This window comes from Eretmochelys imbricata, chromosome 3 (genome assembly GCF_965152235.1).
Source record: "Eretmochelys imbricata isolate rEreImb1 chromosome 3, rEreImb1.hap1, whole genome shotgun sequence".
Classification (NCBI taxonomy): Eukaryota; Metazoa; Chordata; order Testudines; family Cheloniidae; genus Eretmochelys; species Eretmochelys imbricata.
The window spans coordinates 39,526,954-39,540,678 of NC_135574.1; positions in this window are offsets into that span (position 1 = coordinate 39,526,954).

Consider the following 13,725-nt stretch of genomic DNA (forward strand, 5'->3'; position numbering starts at 1 on the left):
TGTCTGTCTGCACTGGGAGGCACACTCTCATTTGCAGTGTAGACATACTTCCAGAGGCCAACAGACAGCACAGAGGAGATGGGCCATCAACATGAAGTTCCTGAAGCTTCGGGGTTCAGCTGTCAGAGAGAAGCAGGGCAGGTAGACAAGAAGAGAATGGTAAGCCATTAAATGTGGCTTCTGTCCCTCACCTTAGACCATAAAGATGTGTTTATGCATCCTTTGGGAGTTAAGAATTTAACCAGCACTTTGACAAATGGTATGCTCACTTAATTGGGATGGATACAAGACAAAAAATGTAATGTAATGTATTTCAGTGGCTCTAGACTGTGGGAGAACTGAATATCCAGCTGTGCTAAGTCAGTTTAAATGGCATGCCTGATGCTATCTGCATGCCTATTCACAGTTGTTTATTGGTGTTTGCTAGCATAAATTTCCTACTCTAAGGCAATTTGTTCACTTCATGCTGCTTCTCTGTTCTAATATGGCTGTAAGTGAGTCAGTTTTATCTTAATTTTAAAAAATAATTTAATGTTTTGCACATTGCTGTGTTTTAAAGGAATTAATGAAGTAAGAATGATAATCTCCTAACACTAGGAGCCTCTGACAATGGGATATACTTAACTGGCACATTTTCCTTTCTACCAAAATGTGCCAGGAAAAGGGATTACACTGTATAGGGCCAAGGCAACTGGACTGTCTCCCCTAAAAGTTTCTAAGCTTTCGTTTCCATTTAATAAGATAGTGATTGCATATTTTAAAGCTACATGTAAAAATCAAATTCTAAACGTACCTGTTGAGAGGGAGAGAGAACATATATTCAAGATCAACTGCTATGGACTCCTATTTAGGGCTAGAACGTGAGAATCATAGAACTGGAGAAATCTCGAGAGGTCATCTAGTCCAGTCCCCTGCACTCATGGGGAATGAGTGTGCCCTGAGCTAGGTGCAGACCAGGGGGCAGACTTGGAGTTACAATTTAGTCCTTGTTTCTGCCTTGCTCCCAGCGTGAAACAAGCTTTTTATCAATGAGTCTTGTCAACCCTACAGCTTCCACCACTGCTGGTCTAGTGTTGAATTACAGATACAAAGTTTACTAGTGTAGATGCAACCCCGGTGTATCTTAGGGCCAGGCACTCAGCAATGAACTGCAAAAATAACCCATCTGTGTGCAATTAAGTTTATTACATCATGAGCCTGATCTTGTTCTACTGAAATCAAGGGCAAGACTTCTACTGACCTCAGTGGGAGTGGGGTAGTTCTTATGAGAGTACGAGATGCAAAGTGGTGATCATATTAACACAGTAAGCAGAGAATAAGCAACTAAAACCCAGGGAGTTACAGGTGACTTTTTTATTGGACTCACAATAATAATAAAGCCAGCTTTCTACGCTCTTCAGTAGGCAATGGGAATTTAGAGACTGTAATTAAATGGTGAATGAGTCTGGGAATAAAGACAATAAATGTATTTTGTATTCCAATTTTTAAATGTATATTACTTTAAATGCTTTCTCAATACAGCACTTCCAAAGGGAAACTCTATTACAGCTGCAAGAGTTTATAGGGTTGGTAACCATAAGCTATTACTGTATTTCTGCAGTGAGTTTTGGAGCAGTCTAATTAGCTTCACATACCATAACTCATATCTTATTTGACCTTCAGGTTTTAATTTCATTCTAATTAGAATCATTTATCTTCATGTCTTTCAAAGAGAGACTAAAATTATTCTGAGCTTCTTCACTTTAATACCTTCAAAGCTTATCAGCCACAGGGCTTGTAAGGAACTGCATCTATCAACTTGCTTGTTCTCTCTGTGCTTTCTCATCTCTGGTGAGATTGATATTCCACTAGCGCAACTCTCCTTCTGCAGCACTGCAAGTTACTCCTTAAAAAACAACTTGACAATGTTAATTATAACACATTTTATTTCTTTTAAAGACTAATAGGTGGGTTTATATGAGTGTAAGGCATGGCTTACCTTGCAGACGTAGAGTGCTTTGAGTTACACCAGCCTTCATAGAGCGCAGTAGGGAAAGCGCTGCAGTCTGTCCACAGTGACAGCTTCAAGCGCACTGGCATGGCCACATTTGCGGCACTTGCAGCAGCATTGGGAGCGGTGCATTATGGGCAGCTATCCCAGCATGCAAGTGGCTGCAACGTGCTTTTCAAATGGGGGGGGAGTGGAGTGTGACAGGGAGTGTGTTGTGTGTATGTGGGGGGAGAGAGAGTGGGTTTTTGGGGTGCTCAGAGCATGTCAGCATGCTGTCATGTAAGTTCAGACAGCATCAGACCCCCCTCCCCCCGGCCTCTCTCTCTCACACACAGCATTCACAGTAATGGTTGCTTTGTCTCGGAGGAGATAAGCAGCTGGCTGTCAGAAACGGAGCTTTCAATGGGCATTTCCGCATTCCTACAGCCGATTCCAAACAGTGACAAGAGTGGCCACTTGATTTACGGGGATTATGGGATGTTTTCGGAGGCTGATCAGAGTGCAGTAAAGCAACACCTCATTCACACTGGTGCCATGGCGCTCCATCGGGGGTAAAGCAAATGTTATTCCACTCGCCGAGGTGGAGTACCAGCAGCGCTGTAGCCACGGAGTCAGAGCGTTCTATGTGCTTTGCCAGTGTGGACAGGTAGTGAGCTAGTGCACCTGGGGCTCCTTTATTGCTCTGTAACTCGCAAGTGTAGCCAAGCCCTTAGTCTCCCACAGCTGTCAGAGATTGTGAGGACAGTGCACTTAGCCCCCAGAGGGAATGAGAACCTCCTTATATTTGCAAGTGAATCCTCTGAGCAACGCCCCTAACAGTGTTGAAGGGCTCAGGACTGAGCTAATCTGCGTCTCATCATTGGAGGGAAGGCCGGCATAACTCCGCACCTCCTGAGAAAGGAGAGAGTAAAAATGGGAGGGAAAGAGGCTGCAAAGTGGTTCAATGGACTCTTGAGTGGTGGGGGATGAAGACAAACAGTATCTGCCTGTCATTGCATACAACAGCAATAATGCATCCTGAAGAGCAGCAATGAAAACTAATCTGAAAGATAGTAAGATCCCTACAATGACAGCACCAGCACTCAGTGCTCCTTTTCCAATGAAATGTCAGTGGTATAAGGGGTTGTCACAAAGCCACTCAATCTGATTTTTTTTAAATTTTAAGGTGAGGTAATAAATATAACCAAGGGTATTTGTTACCTTTCCAATAAAATAAAAATGTTCAGCAGCACAAGTCCAATTTGTTGTCATAAACCTTAGGGATAAGCCATAGAACCTGATTCTATTCCCACCCATCTGATGTAAGACAGGAATAACGGAAGTCAATGGAGCTACATCAGTTGAAGTGAAAGCAGTAAAAGGTTCATAATCATGTATCCCTCCTGCTATGTAGCATTGGCAGCAACGGCCAAATTCAATATTTAGGGGTTCCTCTTAACATTACAAAACAAAACTGGCTCAGACCCCCACCCAGAAATCTTGGAAAACTAAACACCACCCCAGGGTGCCTCTAAGAGGCAATACCTCCCCACTTGCAAGCACTGAGTCCATGCATGACAAAAGAAAACTTCCTAAAAACAGAAGGAAACACGATGTTAATTTGGGAAAACACTGAACAATAACTCAAAAGTAAGTACCAATAATAAAGTAACAATAAGTAAAACACCTGCCCCACTTTATCTTGGGCAGTACCCTTTGCCTCAGTTTCCCATTATCTGTGTCAATGTCCCCTTAACACACCACTTCCCTTTTCCTTCCACAGCACCCCGGTCATGGTTTGTTGTCTAAGGTCAGCAAAATCCCAGAAGGTAAGAGTGCATTCACAGGGTGGGGGAGTATCAAGCAATGCCTCTACTGCTGTTACCACTCACTGCTCATGCTGCCTCTGTTACAATGCCATGTTCTGAGGTTCCACCACTTAGCCTAGCTCTTCGGTGATTTCAGCTCTTAATGATTTCAGCAGGTAGAGGGGAACCGCATGGCCACTGCAGCCTCTGTGATGTCTTTCGCTGCAACACTGTCCCAACACCAAGTCTAAGGTTCAGCACCTTAGACCTGTCCATCAGTGATTTCACCTCTAGTTATACCTGAGCAGAAGCCAGAAGTCTAAATTGACTCTGATCAGCACAGTCTTTAAAGACTGGAAGGGGAGTGTAGGCAAATGGGCCAAGGATGGTACTCAAACCGAGTTTACACTGCCAGGTAGGAACACCCAGTGCTTAATTTATGCCAGGACTTGCCAGGGCTGAGCCCCGGCACCTCAAGGCTTAGCAGTTCATAGCCCCAGTGCCTCTGGGCTTGCTGCATCAGTTATGAATGTAAAAAAAAGTTGCTTGAGTCCCAGCATCTCTTTCATTACAAATTAAGCACTGGAAACACCTATCCCTCTGACTTTTGAGTGGTTTTGCAGAGGGAGCGATAGCTCAATGGTTTGAGCATTGGCCTGCTAAACCCAGGGTTGTGAGTTCAGTCCTTGAGGGAGGGCCATTTAGGGATCTAGGGCAAAAATTGGGGATTGGTCCTGCTTTGAGCAGGGGGTTGGACTAGATCCTGAGGTCTCTTCCAACCCTGATATTCTATGACTACCATACACTAGTGAGAGAAGTTACATTTAAAGTGACCTCCTCAAGTAGAGCATACTAAATCTATTGCACTTAGTCATACAATAAGGATAACAACATTTCATTACCCCCACATCCACAAGTAAATTGAATTTTAACCCAAAACAGCCAAAATTGATCACTTTAACAAAGCAGGTCTATCTGTTGATCGCCTAGGTAACGTAGGTGTGTTTATGCAAATGTGGTCTGCTCCTGGGGTCTTTTCCCCCAGTTCACCAACAGATGACAGGGAAGAGCTCATTCAGCCCCTGATTACAGCTACAAAAGTTTTTTTTCATTGTTGTCATTTTGCTTCCTGTCTGATCCTGTTTATCCAAAGAATGATTCTACTGTAACAGATATGGTTACAACCTTTGAGACATTGATAGCATCACTCATAACAATACTTATCCAGTTTGGTTTTATGTTATTCTATTAAGCAATGGTTATTTTAGAAGAGAGATTGCTAGATAGGAAATAAACGTGATATGGCTAGATACTTTAATTATGGCTAGATATAGCAAGTAATACAGTATGAATGGAAATAAATTAAAAATAGTACCTCTTGCAGGGGCTGGAGAACAGGAATTAAAAGTGTATGACTGTAGGAAGTTGAAGTGATTCCAGGAAATCTTATTTATAGTGCACTGTCTTTGATACATACTTTTTTGTTTTTAATTGTCTCTTTAAAGACAGAGAGATATCAGATCGGAAAGGAGAGGGAGAGAAAGAAGATAAAAGATTATATTTTAAGCACAACCTGACACAATATAGGAACACTCACCACACCACTAAAATCCATTGTCCAGTGTAGACCCTGCTGCTGCCAAAACTGATATAATTTATTTCAATAAAGACCCCTCAGGAAATCATAATATTTAAACGGGAAAATTACAGAAAGAAAAAGCTTTTAACCCTGCTTCCTCATTACCGTCATCTCCAAAAAGGAAGAAACAATTTCCTAGCCTCCCAAAGAGAAAATCTGTAGTTTCAGACCCTGCAACTCCCAAAAGTAATGGGGTAAAATTGAACACTGCGCTCATTCTCCCAACACAATCACATTCCCCTCTTCCTACTGCTGATAAATTGGCCTCTTATCATTCCACCCCTTCCATCTTGTAATCTAAAGCAACATTTGACACAATTTTACCAGCTGTTAATGCTTTAGAAACACATTTTAAGTCTTTGACCATAAGATAGATTTATTGGTTCAAAGGATGAATTTTTAGAATCAAATGTGTAAAAATCTGGAGGAAGTAGTCAAATCCAATCAAATACTGTGGCTCTAAGACTCTTTATTGGTATCTTGAGAGAAGATAATATTGTACTTTATGTAGGTCACAGGGGAAGCTCCTGCTATGCTTCATAAGCACCAAAACCATGAATCTTAGTAACTTGACTCCCATTGATTTCTCCACTGAATCCAGCCACAGTCCACCCAGCATAGCAATTTTCTAGAAGAATGTATTGCTGCTCTTAAAACACAGTTATTTCAATACAGCATCAATACAGACATTAATCTGGGAAGTTTAAAATTTCTGCTCTAAATCATTTCTCATATCCCATTTTTTTTACTTTGAATTAACCAGTGTTACCATGCACCCTGCCTTTTATCAACCAGTGCGATTTCTGTTAATTTCCCAGTACTTACATTTTAATATGTCTTTCCAGATAAATACTCACTGTACTTAACATTTTCTCTCCAGTGTTTTACTCTCAATATTCCTCTCAGCAGGGCTTAAATTCTCACAGAGTATTTTCCAGCGGGGTTGAAAATATTACTCCAGGCAGCTCTGGCTGAATTTAAGCCCTGCCTCTCAGGGAGGAACCAGGGTCCCTAATGCATTACTGACTCACTCTGCTTCACCTTTATTACTATTTCCCTTGCAAGTTGTTGACAATTTACTCTCAGAACAATCATCAGTTCTCAAAAATCTTTGCCCAATACTTACCTCTAATTTTTCCCACCAGTACAAGTTAACATCTAGCCATAGGTTATTTCTAATAAACCTCCTTTTATACTAAATCCTACCTACACTACTTTTGTTTATGCATCCTTACCAAAAATACTTGCATCTTTTGATAACTCTTAATGCCCCTCAGGACACAATGTTTATTAGGATTTAAAAACAAAAACAAACAAAAAAACCTACAAATCTCTAACTTTCTTTGGTATGTTTGCTGTTACTTATCTTCCTCTTAGACAGCAGTTTCTCTTTTCTTTAAGTAATTTTTTTACCCTAGAAATTTTTTTTGCAATATTTTTATATAAAGTTTAGAATTCCCAGGATACCCCATTTCCCTTGCAGTTTATAACTCTTAGAATTGCAGCACAGATATTTTCAGAATTAGAAATTTATGGAAAACCCCTTTTTACAGCTTTGAAGGGTCCTATTTTGTTGCTGCTTCTTTCATAGAACTCTAATTGAATTCAATAGAAAATCTATGGGCAGAGTGGCGACAATATTGGACCAATGCATTATGAGAAAACTTGGATTTCTTGGGACATATTAGAAATGGGGACAAAGTTTAGACTAGGCAAAGTTTTATTTACGTGTGTGTGAATCCACAGAAAGTTTCAATTAGCAAAGAAAAACTTGACCATAAAATTTAGAAAGAGGAAAGTTGAAATTGACTAGGATAATCAACACAGTAGTATATTTTTTCTTTGTTCATTATTTAATTTTAAAATGTTAACATATGACTTTTCCACTGAATTATATAGAGAAAAGGTGTGTCAAGGGTCTTACCCAAGAAGGGATAGAGGGCATTGCTAACAATCCTGGCAGAGTATCATGGGGCAGCTCTGCCCTGAGCACCCTTCAGAGACAGAACAGGTGCATGGCTGCCTCAGTTTCCTCAGAAACTACACACAGGCTTTCTTGTCTTAATAATACCCCTCTTTTGAGCCAGTTTATTACCAAAATATAGTTCAAATAATCCATAACAAAAGTTCCAAACATAGTCCATTTCTCACACCCAGAGTATATAGTCCTTAAAACTCCACATCCTCTGGTCCAGTGATGGGCAACCTGTGGTATGTGGGCTGCCAGACAGTTTGTTTACATTTGCACGGCTGCCCGCAGCTCCCAGTGGCCATGGTTTGCTATTCCCGGCCAATGGGGGCTGCAGGAAGTGGCGCGGGTTGCAGAGACGTGCTGGCCGCTGCTTCCCGCAGCTCCCATTGGCTGGGAACAGCGAACCGCAGCCACAGGGAGCTGCGGGTGGCTGTGCAAATGTAAACAAATTGCCTGGAGACCCGCCAGTGGTTTACTCTGATGGGTCATAGGTTGCCCACCACTGCTGTAGTCCATGAACATAGCATATATCACACTCCTGCATCTTCCCCCACACCTAGGCTCTTCTTCAGTCCTCTCCTGTCCTTTTTAAAAGGACCCACCCCAGCCTTTCCAGCTGGACTGCAACCCCGCTCCTTCCAGCAGGTACCCCCACAGCCTCTCATCTGTGAGTTCATCCTCACCAGGGGAGCATGCCTCACTCCTGCTGGTCCTCAGACCTCTCTACCTCTCTAGCTCCAGCATGGAGCATCAGCAGGTAAGCCCCTCTGCTGATCCCCTGCCTTCAGCCCTCTCAATCTTAGAAATCAGCAGGGAACTCCCTTTGCTGCTCTCTGGTCTTCAGCCTCTCCCCAGAACCACCTACAGCTTCCTTCAGAGCCCTCCTACAGACTCCTTTTCATTTCAAGTTTGGGATATTAAAGGAATTAGATAAAGAAGCCAGCTGGACTGAAGACCTCAAGGACTTAAATGTGCAGGAAGTTCTGAATTTCTTCAAATCAGCTATACAAAAACTATATGAAATCTGCATCTCAAGCAAGGGAAAAAACTTGTAGGGAAAGGCTCCAGACCTAGCTGGATGAATAACCACCCCCAAAAGTTTCAGAGGTTATTATGAGTAGGCAGAGAGCCTGTTTGGAATTGAAAAAAGGGGTCAGTCAGCAAAGAAAGCCGCATTGTGGAGATTAGGAAATGTAGGAATAAAGTGAGAATTGCTAAAAGTCAAGGAGAATTAGCTCTTGCCACGGAAATTAAAATAAATAATAAATTTTTTTTAGTGATATAAATAAAAAGAGAAGACAGAAGGATGAGGTTGGGCAGCTATTGCAGTGGAGATAGAAAGGAGATTAAAGATAATCTAAGTATGTCCCCAAAACTAAATGAATACTTTGTCTCAGTTTTCAATAATGACGATGATATGGAATATGTGCATGAAGGCAGTCCAGCTGATGCGAAAGAGTGTCTAGAAATGGAAATTATCACATCTATGGTGGAAGAAAATCTTAATGAGTTTAAAGAGCTTCAACTGGGGGGACTGGATAATTTCCAATTCAGACTATTGAATGAACTGGCACATGGGATTGCTAGTTCAATAGCAAGGATTTTTAATGAATCTATCTTTTGGGGATAGTATGATATGAATGGAGAATGGCTAATGTTGTATCTACATGTAGGAAATGGCGGGGGGTGGGGGAAAGTGATCCAGGCAGTGACAGACCTGTTAGTCTTGCAAGATTTTGCAGTAGTAATGCAAGGTTTTAGAACAAATTGCATGAGAAAGAATACTTAAATGCATAGGAGTAATTGGTAAAGAGAATGTAATGCAACATGGGTTTTCCAAATGTAGATCACACCAGACTAACCTGTTCTCCTTCTTTGAGAAAAAAACTGATTTTTTAGATAAGGCAGGTGCAGCAGATCTAATATATTTGGACTTCAGTAAAGCATTTGACACAGTACCACGTGGAGAATTATTAGTTAAATTAGTACAAGCAGTGTAAGATAGGTAAGGATTTGGATAAAGGGGAGAAGGCAATGGGTTGTGCTGAAAGGTGAATTATTGGACTGGAGGGAGGTTAGTAGTGGAGTGCCTCAAGAATCCATCTTGAAACCAATCTAATTCAATATTTTTATTAAGACCTTGGTACAAAAAGTAGGAGTGTGCTAAATAAATTTGCTGATGATACAAAATTGGGAGGCATCGTCAAGACTGAGGAGGATCGGAATATTATACAGAAAGATTTGGATGACCTTGAAGACAGGAGTGACCGAAATGGGTGAAATTCAATAGTACAAAGTGCAAGGTCATGCACTTAGGGCCTAATAATAAGAATTTCTGCAACAAGCTCATCAATAGGAAGCAACAAAGGAGGAGAGAGACCTATGTGTGTGGGTTGATCACAGGATGTCTATGAGCCACCAATGTGATATGTCTGTGAAAAAGGCATATGCGATCCTACGATGTATTAGGCGAGGCATTTCCAATAGATTAGTATTAATGCCATTGTACAAGGCACTGGTAAGACTTCATTTGGAATAGTGTGTACAATTCTGGTCACCCATATTCAAGAATGACTAATTTAAAATAGAACAGGTGCAGAAAAGAGCTACTAGAATGACATGGGGAATGGAGAGCCTATCTTATGAGAGGAGACTGTAAGACTTGGCTTGTTTAGTCTAAGAAAAAGAAAGAGAGGGGATATGACTCCTCTCTATAAATGCATTACAAGGCTAAATGCCAGGGAAGGTGAATTTAAGCTATTTAAGATAAAGGACAATGTTGGCACAAGAGCAAATGGATATAAGCTGGCCATGAACAAATTCAGGTGGGAAATTAGAAGGTTTCTAACCATCAGAGGGATGAGGTTCTGGAATAGCTTCCCAATAGGAATTGTGAGGGAAAACAATCTAATTAATTTTATGATAGAGCTGGACAAATTTATGAGTGCAGTTGTATGACAGGTTTGCTTGTGAAGGTAAGGCGAAGGGCTCAACAGCCCTGGGCTCACTTCCAGTTTATGTCTTATGTTCCTAAAGCTCATGCTTCAGGGTTTCAGCCAGCCACCTACTGGGATCAGGAAGGGATTCTCTCCCAGCACCCATATATTCTGGGAGGGATTTTTATCTCCTTCCTCTGAAGCATCAGGATGGCCATGGCTGGAAATGGGACAATGGGCAGGGTGGGCCAGGGCTCTGAGGTGACACTGAGCATTTCTTCTCTCAGGTGCTTGGCTGGCTGGTTCTTGCTCACATGCTCAGATTTTCGCTGATCACTGTAGGTGAGATTGGAAAGGATTTTTCCCCAATGTCAGACTGGCAGTGACCTTGTGAGTTTTTCACCTTCCTCTGAAATGTGTGAGTGCAGGTTACTTACCAGGATTATCTGTATACATCTCACTTAATCATTTCCTTGCCATTATCAAGGACGCAAGCACCCCCTATTCTCTGCCTGTGGCACGTAACAGTGTGGTCTCCTGTGGGTTATAATATTTTGGTCTCATTTTGGTGTCAGGTTTAGTGTGCGGGTGCTGGGTGGTGTTGGTAGCCTGTGAGAGGAGGTCAGACTGGATGATCTAGTGGTCCCTTCTGGTCTTAAACTCTATGACTCCTGATCTCTGGCAGTTCTCACCTGCCAATCTCTCCCCTCTAGGACCTAGGTGTCTTCTTTGAAGCCCAGTTGGCAGTCAGCTGACCAGTCACAAGTGCACTAGCCTCCCTCTCTCTTAAAGGGCCATTGTCACCCTTATTGTTTTCTTAATCTGTGTGACCCGGAAATATTATGCTATCATAATTTTGGCAGATCGGTAATATAGCATGTTCTGACACGAAGAAACAGTGGCAAGATGACCCTGAGTAAATGGTGCTGATGGGAAGTGTTTGGAAAAGCTGATGCCAGCAGTGAAGAAAAGTTCTGAGGAGCTGGTGTGATAAGTTGGAAAAAATACGACAAATAATCTTCGGGACAGTACGGCTTTTGTCCAAGCTTTGTTCTTATACTAGTTTGAGATTTTTCCTGAAAAAAATAACTACCCGTGCCAGCAAATCTCCAATTCCTTGGAATAGTGAAAATTTCCTGGATTAGCCACCCTTTTCCAGCTTTCCTAGGAAACCTTATGATATCTGTCTTTATTACTTTCAAGGACTCTGCTGCTGTTTCCTGTTTTCTTGCTGCTCTATCACTTCCTTGTTTCTCACCAACTATAAACATCTCACCTCTTTGTATTGTCTTCATCAATCCCCTGGAGACTGGATTTAGTCCAGGTGCTAAGTAACCAAATCAGCTCATGTTATTTTCTGCAATTTCTCCCCATATTTAAATATAAACATAGGTGAATCAACAGAATCCTTATAATATCAGAGGTGACTGTGTCAAAAGCAGTGAGGCTCAGTTAGAAATGTCCCAGGGGCATTCGCCGTAGACCTCATTCTCAGAAGCCTGGTCAGAAAAACAGGGTCACTATCCATCTCCATAAATCAGCAGTCAGCCTGATTTTAATGTAATCCTACAGTCTTATCCAAGTTTCAGTGGCAGTTCTGTTGGAGGAGAAGGTATTTGTATTTGGTTTTGTATTTGTATTATTTGTATGTGTAGAGGCTTGTAGGGGTTTTGTGCTGGGAGAGAAGCTGAGCCCTGATTAGGGGGCGGGGTGTCTCTGAGTAGGAGTCCTATAAAGGTAGCCAGCCAGTCAGGCAGTGGCACAGGAGCCAGCAAACAGAGCTGTAAACAGGGGAGTTTCAGTGGGAGTTTGTACTGTGGTACTTGTTTGGGGTTGTTTTTTGCTGTGGGTGGTGGTGTTTTGGTGTGGTTTGTGTTTCCCAGATTAACAGGATTTAGGTGGGAAGGCTATGACAGATATAGAGGCAGCAGTGGGAGTGACCCATGTGGTAGAAGACACAATGAAGATGACTGGATGTGGAAGCTGCGGTATGTATACGTTCCTGGAGGGGCTACCTGGTAAGAGTTTTGTCTGCATGAAATGCCGTCTAATAGAGCTGATGGAGGAAAAGATCCGAGGATTGGAGATGCAGGTGGAAAGTCTGGTTGAGTTTAGAAGGGGGGTCAAGCGGATTATGGAGCAAAGGCATGAGGCAGCTGAAGGGAAAAGCTCAAACTTGTAGATAGAAGCAGGACTGAAGAATTCTGAGGGGAGACTGCTGGGTGAGGAAAGTGGAAGCATGTGACTAAGAGAACCAGGCAGAGGAAAAGACAGGCTAGTGAAGGACAAATAGAGCTCAAGAATAGGTTTGCAGAGTTGAAAAATGAAGAAGGGGCTCAGCAGGTGGTCACTGAAGGTGGAAGGACAAGGTAGAAGAGAAGAGTAGCTAGTCCTATAGGAAAAGGGGAAGAGTCAATGGAGACTACACCAAATATGAGTCCAGGAAGATACAGAATGGGTTGAAGAGGATTACAAGGGAGAATAGGAATAGAAAGAACTTGCAGCCTGAGGGAATAGGGATAGACTGGAGAATAGCACCGTCACCAGGAAAAGGCAGGTCTACATGACTGGGAACTCTTTACTGAGAAGAATAAACAGGCCTGTAACCACAGCTGATCCAGAGAATAGAAGGGTGTGCTGTCTTCCAGGTGCTAAGATTCGGGATGTAGACCTGAGGTTGAAAAGGATCCTAAAGGGAGTGGGAAAGAATCTCCTAATTATCCTTCATGTGGGAACAAATGACACCAGTAGCTTCTTGCTAGAACGTATCAAGGGAGACTATCCTAGGCTGGGGAAGACGCTTAAGGAAATCAAGGCTCAGGTGATCTTTAGTGGGATTCTGCCTGTTCCTAGAGAAGGGCAACAAAGGTGTGACAAGATTATGACTATCAACAGATGGCTTAGGCAGTGGTGCTATAAGGAGGGCTTTGGCATGTATGGCCACTGAGAGGTGTTCATGGACAGAGGACAGCTCTCTCGGGATGGACTTCATCTGAGTAGGGAAGGAAATAGACATCTAAGATGGATGCTGGCACAACTGATTAAGAGAGCTTTAAACTAGGAATTTGGGAGAGATGGTTGAGAGATGTCCAGGTAATCTCCATGCCGGATTTTAGCATTGAGAGGGAAGAAAACAAAGTAAGAAAGGACACAGCTGTGGGTAGGAGAATGGACATAAGGAGGAAGGGCAGAGAATGAACATAAGGAGGAAGGGCAGTTTAAAAGGTCATACTGGCTGTAGAACGACTGTGCCTAATCGGGTACAGAATGTGAGCGAGGCCAAACATCAAAAATTAAGATGTTTGTACACCAATGCGAGGAGCCTAGGTAACAAAATGGAGGAACTAGAGCTACTGGTGCAGGAAGTGAAACCAGATACTATAGGGATAACAGAAACATGG